At 24.4% G+C, this 7,620-nt stretch overlaps 1 long non-coding RNA gene across 1 annotated transcript; it reads left to right on the forward strand.

The window, feature by feature from the left end:
* Positions 1–1,472: 1,472 nt before the first annotated feature.
* LOC124419604 lies at positions 1,473–2,512 on the forward strand. Its single transcript, XR_006940725.1, has 2 exons — positions 1,473–1,604; positions 2,390–2,512. It is a non-coding gene; the product is annotated as an uncharacterized LOC124419604 (long non-coding RNA).
* The last annotated feature ends 5,108 nt before the right edge of the window (positions 2,513–7,620 follow it).

Here is a 7,620-nt window from a genome sequence, read left to right on the forward strand (position 1 = left end):
AACTGGAAAAAATCTTTTTTCCTTACAAATTTTTGGAGCAGTTTTTTTTTTAGAAAAATTTCGAAAAATGTTTTCAATTTTAAAGAAAATTTTCGTGAAAATTCTATTCTTATAAAAAATTATCTTCTTTATAAAAAAATTTCAAGAAATTTTAAAAATAATTCTCCTTTTTAATAAAAAAAATTCTAAATAATTCTGTTTTTATAGAAATTTTTCTAGAAAAGTTTTTCTTTAAAAGAACTTTTCGAAAAAAATCTCTTTTTATAGAAATCTTTCGAAAAAATTCTTCTAAAAAAATTCAATTAAAAGAAGATTTTTTTTAAAGAATATTTTTCAGAAAATTCTCCTTTTATAGAACATTTTAGAACAAATTCTCTATTTATAGAAAATGTTCAGAAAATTTGTTTTTTTATTGAATATTTTTGTGAGAATTCTGTTTTCAAAAGAAAATTTCCGAGAAAGTTATTTTTTATAAAAAATTATCTTTTTATACAAATTTTTTGAAAAAGTTTTCTTTTTATAGGACATTTTCGAGAAATTTTCTTTTATATAAAATTTAGAAAAAATATCTTTTCATAAAAAATCTTCAAGAAAAATCTCCTTTTTCATGAAAACTCTTTATAGAACATTTTTGAAAAAATTAAGTTTTTTTAATTTCCGAGGAGATTCTTTTTTTAAGAAAATTTTTTTTATAGAATATTTCGACAAAATTCTCTTTTAAAAAAAATTTTCTTTTTTAGTTAATTTTCGATAAAATTATTTTTTTTTTTAGAAAATTTCCGAAAAAATTATCTTTTTATAGAAAATTTCAGAAAAAATTTCTTTTTTATATAAAATTTTCGAAAAAATCTCATTTAAAAAAACTTTTTTACAAAACTCTCTATTTATACAAAATTTTTGACAATTTTTTTCTTTTTTATAAAAAATTTTCAAAAAAAATCTCATTGAAAAAAAACTTTTTTACAAAACTCTCTATTTATACAAAATGTTTGCCAAATTTCTCTTTTTATAAATTTTTTCGAAAAAATTCGCTTTTTTAGGAAATTTTAAATTAGTCAAAAATTATTAAAAAATTTTCAAAATATTTTCATTTTAATAAAGAGTTTTTAAAATAATTTTTTATAAAAATTTGAAAATATATATAAAAAAATAAATATTAATTATTAAAAGAAATATTTTAAGGAAAATATTTTAAAGACTATTTAAAATAATTTTCTTTTTAAAGAAAATTTAAAAAAAATAGAGAGAGCTGGAAAAAATTATAAACAATTTTACAAAAATGTTCTCTTAAGAAAAAATTCTGTTTTAAAATATTTATATCTCTATTGTCGCAACAACCGCTCTATTTTTGAGAATTTAATAATACAATTTATGACTAGCTGGTCACCTTATCGTACAACGTCAAACTTTGGGCATTAAGCTTTATGTGAACATACTACTTTACGCCGTAGACGACATTTTCAACGTTAGTTGTGCGTGAGAAATCAAACAAGTCGGAAGTCACTTGCCGTTGGTGCTTACATACGCTGCTGTCCCGGTTTTTGTTATTGTATCTGAACGATTTTTTTTTAAATCTAATAAAATTAAAGTACATAAAAACAAATGTATGAGTTTTAAATAAAATAATTAAATTATTGTGTAAAAATATTTATTTATTAATAAACCCTTTTCTATTAGTGAAAGAAAGGTTTAAAGATCATATAACTAGCAACAACAATAAGAAAGAAAATAAAAACAACAAAAAATGATAAAGAATATAAAATAACAACAACAAAAAATTAAACAAAACTTTTTTTTATATTTTTAATGCGGATTAATTTTTATTCATTTATAAGTCGTGCTCTTGATGTTATTATTATTGTTGTTGTTTTTTTCAATGGGTTCATATTAGTATGTGTGGATGTGTGTGGAAGTGTGTATGATAATTTTATAGTTTTGTGTGATTACTATTTTAAAGACGGAGAAATAAAAAAAACAACACTAAATAACGAAATAAAAACAGATCTATACAAATTTACATACCCCCACTTACATTCACGTGTATGTATGTGTGTGTGTGTGTTTGATCTATGTACCTAACAACAAAATTACATATTTACAACTACTCAATACAAAATAGCGCTAAGCAAAACCGATCACTGCGCAGCGCAGCACAGCATAATATCAACAAATTTTTTACTCTTTGTTATAATTTCGTTTTATAGTTTGTTTTGATTTTTTTGTTGTCATTTGAATTCTTTTTTTATTTATTTTTTTATAGAATGTTTTTTCAAGTGTTACCAAGAGTGTTTATTAAATGACACCAATTTAATTGATAAAAAATAATAATTATGATAAAATTATTTAATTTCTTATTAAGTTTTTAATTATATATATTTTTATTAAATAGAGTGCCATACATATAAAATCAAAAAAAAAAAACCCAAATAGAAAAAAATATTAAAAACGCGTAAAATTTCCAAACAACTAACTGTCAGTTTGTCAACATTTCAATTAAACATAATATTGTTATGTAAGTATGAAAAATATATTTTTATATAAATATTTTTTTTTTAATTTGTTTTTGGTAATATGTTAATAATTTATGTTAAAAAATATGTATAGAAAAAATACTTCAAAGATTTTAAAATGATATACCATTTAAGGTGTATAGTACAGTAAATAGTTTTAGGTATTAAAAAAAAGTTCACATTTGACAAATATTTTATTAAAATTACATGATCAACTAAAATTCTATATTTTAGGAGAAGACCTTGTAGGGGAGCAAGGATCTTATAAGTGTTAGCCATTTATGTTGAATTTTGAATTTTAATTTCGATATCTTTTTGATGAAAATTTGATTTTCTGATAGATGCTATAAATTGGGACGTATTTTAGTATAATGTTAGGGACCGGTTATATGGGGGTGAAATAATTTACCGATATCAACCAAAACTAACATGGTTCATCGTTGTGTTAAAAGTAATACGTGTACCAAGTTTAATTGAATTATTTGCAGAATTACGAACTTATGTTTAAATTATAAGATTTGTATGGACAGACAGATGGACGGATACGACTTAATCGATTCTGAGCTGATTGGTATACTTAAAGCTAAAGGATCATTTATTCTATGCATTATAAAGGTCAGCACAAAAAATTTTCATTAAAATGTAAGGAGTTAAAATTTACTTACATAATATAATTTCCCAGCAAAAATAAAACGAAGTACTTCCAAAAGAATAACATTTATCACCACTTCAAAAGTAGCACTAAGTGAATTTTTTTTTACACTAACAGTTTTCGTTAATTAATTCTAAAATTGGGCTATCAGACTTGTACATACTCGAAAATTTACTTTTGAATTATTTAGAATTAATCTAGTAATGACTTAAAAATAACTATATACCTATAACTAGTTACTTTTTAAACTTGATATTTTGTTGTGAAATGTTTTTTTCGTACAAAAACGTCAAACTTGATTTCACAAATTTCATATATTTTCAAACAGTTTTACTAAGTTTAAGATACTGACGACAGAAAAACATCAGGCAATTTTTATTGCACTGTACGTATAATTATTAAAAGATGTAAAAATTTTTTCACATACCATATTAATATAAACGAATAAAACTATGTATGTATTCATATGCCGTCGGCTATGTATTCCCGTATTTAAAAATATGAAAAAGCAAACAGATGTAGATATTTTCTTAGATGTCATTTTATGTTTAATACCCTACACGAAAGAAATTTGTTTAATTTACAATTAGTCTCCTACAACTAAGACGTTGTGATATTCACAAGTACTAACAAATTAAAGATATCGGCTTAAAAAATTTAAATTCAATCATAAACAAACGTCAACGAGCACGTTTTTTTTTTGTTTACAAAAAGAAAATATTAAAGATTAAAATTTTTTACTATAGTTGTGTATTTTTTTTATCTGTGAGTATGATTTATTATCTATCTATGGCAGTATATATACATACTATATATAGAGATACAAACATATATACATGCATATGTATATGAATATTTACTATATGTATATTAGGGAATATTTATTAAAATATTATAACATATATGTTACATTAAAACAGTTTCTGTTTAAAAACTATCTTTGTGCAACGATTTTGGTTATACCCTTAATATTATCAGTATATATATGTATATGTGAGTTAATGTACAGTGGATGAAGTTTCAAATATTTATTTTAGAATCATAGAAATATACAGATATTTATATGGTAAGACAAACTAAATGTAATACGATGGAAAAAGAATAAAAATAAAAACAAACTTTTTGATAACTGGGTTGCCTTGAGTTGAAATATATTATAGTATTTTTGTTGTTTAATTTTGCAAATATATGTACATATAAACAACAACGACTTACCAATATTTATACCCTACACAGCTATAGTGGGTGCGCATATTACTTACAACGATCCAAATGTGGTCAGAAGCATTTAGTTCCCAGCAGTTCGACGGGACAGTCCCGAACTGACCACTTAACCTACCACTTGTGGTGGCCCCTAGCCACCTGCCTATCCAGGTAACTGACCATTTTAACATGGGCTTGTCATACGATGAAGTCATTCGTCACTCTACACCCTACAAAAAGACAGTAAAGAGACGATTGCCTCCGCTCTCGCTTACAAAGGGGACACTAAAGTGACGACTGTCTTCAATCTCGATTACAAAGGGTACATTCGTAACGAATGACCCAAAACTTACGAATTACGATCATCCAGGTGGGTAACTATTAGTGGAAATTACTGTCTTTTTCATATGCATTGACTCTTTGTCGAACAGCTGCTTTATTACTTAAATAAGTACTTACTTTATTTTACATGCCTATTGTTCGTTACTTTGCAGTAGTGTTGGGAGTACAACTTTTTTATATTATACGACAAAGAATAGTTTTCTCATAGAACGGTTTTTAATTAAAGTTTTTGGAATTTGAGATAAAAATAAAAATTTGTCCTTCACTTACATATAAGTATACCAATATGCTCAGAATTACTTTCTGATTCGATTTAGATATATCCGTCTGTCCGACTGTGTTTCCATGATCAGCTTTTACGCACGCTAAAGATCGCAATTTTTTCTTTTGGCCCAAGGACGAACGCTATAGAAAATGATTGAAATTATGTAAAATGTGCTAAAAAGTCAACAACATTTAACAAAATTAAGACTAAGTTTTAAACGACACACGATTTTAGTACCTAGCCCCCATACAAACTCCCCCTCAGAAAATTTTAAACAAAATAAACACTAATAATACGATTAAATTCTACATAAATAAGTAAACGTAAATTCCTCCACCAAAAATTTATAAGGATAAGACCATATTTACACCGATTTGAGGTTTCTTTTAGAAAATCTATTTTTTTTGCAATTTTATCATTTTGTCATACTTTGACTAGTGCAGGGTATCATATGATCAGCCATGTCCGACTATACTTTCATAATTGTTTCAGTGGGCCAATCATGTTTCGGCCTAAGTTATATTCTAAACACTATTTATGTTGCTCTCGGCAACAATTTAATCCCTTTAAATGAAAAAATCATTATTGATAAGATTATTTAGATAATAGGTGTGCTAATTATTGAATAGTTAGATTAAATTAACGGGAATTTTAAAGAAACTAAAGTTCTAATTAAATTAAACAATAAAGACGCTTCTAAATAAATAATACTCGTAGACCTGAAAAAACACGTTTTATAAACGAGTATTAAAAGGTATAAAAACGTGTCTGAAATAAATATTTCTTACGGCAACAAACATAAACAATGCTTTATAATATAAATAGTCTAATGATTATTTAACCACTCTCATTTTAATACAAAATGAAATAAAAAATTAAAAAAAAATATTCAAATTAGGATTGAGAAAAACATTGAAAGTAAATTTTGAAAAAAGTGGTTCGATATTGAGAATTTCAAAACTGGTTTAGTTTTTGAAATAACGCTATTAAGAATTAAAATGTTTGCCAAAAGAAAGAGAGTCATTTCAATAAATTTTGAATTAATTAAAAACATACAAAAAATTGTTAAACAAATAAATAAATAAAAGTCTGTAAATATGTATTTTCTAATTATATATTACATGCCTAGCAAAAACTTACATTGAAAAGAGAGTATTCTAACATGGTAATGACATTAAAGGCAAGTACTTACCATGCCCACATACAAATAGGGAGTTAGTTTTGAACTAACTGAATCGACTGCAAATAAGGAGTAATATAAGTAGTACGGTTTAAAAAAATATATGCAGTAAAAAACTCAACGTATGCTCTTAAAATTTTAAAAAAATATGCTCTTAAAATATTTTTTTAACATTGAAAAGCACATTAAGACTGAAAATGTAATGAAATATTTAAGATTGATATAGATGATTTTGAAAATTGATTTATCTCATAGTTTAAAGAACTACTTTAAAAGAGCTCTGTTTTACGTTCAAATAAGAAATAAAATACAGTAGTCTCAAGCTGTTCAAGTCCTACAAAAATAAAAATTTTTAAATTTTAAAGAAATTAGGAAAAATATTTTTTATCATAATTTTTAAAATTTTGAAAATGTACAATTACAAAAATCTAAATTAAAAAACATCAAAATACGCACTAAAAGAGTAAAATATGCTCTAAAAACTCAAAGATATACCTTAAATGTGCTACAAAAGTCAAATCATACTAAATAAAGATCTTGTGGGTAAAATACGGAAAAATATGCTCTAACAAATCGATGCCAAAATTAGTAATAAATGAATTGGTCTGAAACATGTAAACATCTTATCCATGAGTTCATAAGACGCACCACAAAAACCATTCAAAAGCATAATTTGGTTTCTCTAGTAATAACATACTATACTCCTTTTAAGTAATGCAGACGGTATGTAGAATTCATTGAAAATTAAGTTCTTGAGTCAATACAAGTTATAACCTAGATTTTGCTGGGTATACATGTATATGAACGTTTTCAAGAGCTTAATTAAATATTTATAAACCATAGATAAATTTATGTAAATATGTATATTTATATACATATGTATATAGTTTTCTACTTATTAACCACTCATTATATTATAGGCCTAATTTATTAAAGTCATTAATGGTCAGATGTTATTTTCCTTGATATTAAATTATTAACAGATTAATAAAATTGGTCAAATTAAAAAAATCTAAACACATTAAAAAGTCCTCTTATCTAAATTTGAAAGCAATTAGAAAATTTATTTTATCTGTAAATCGCGAGATTAACTAAAAATACATACAAACATATGTCTTCATTTAATCAATAAAAAACAGTGAAATTGTGTTGACTTAGGTACTTATTAGTGTTCTTAATATGTATTTTTATTGATGGTCAACTAATTATATTATTGACGCATTTAGAAAAAAAAAATATGTTAAGGGTTTGGTAGTTATTTTAATCAGTATGAAAATTTTCAAAATATTGGTCATTGAACTATAAAAGTACATATATTACGAGTCCTTGTTAGATTCTAAGATTATTTATTGTGTTTAATTTGGTATCTATCTATCTATCTATCTATCTATCTATCTATCTATCTATCTATCTATCTATCTATCTATCTATCTATCTATCTATCTATCTATCTATCTATCTATCTATC

Source organism: Lucilia cuprina, chromosome 4 (genome assembly GCF_022045245.1).
Source record: "Lucilia cuprina isolate Lc7/37 chromosome 4, ASM2204524v1, whole genome shotgun sequence".
Classification (NCBI taxonomy): Eukaryota; Metazoa; Arthropoda; class Insecta; order Diptera; family Calliphoridae; genus Lucilia; species Lucilia cuprina.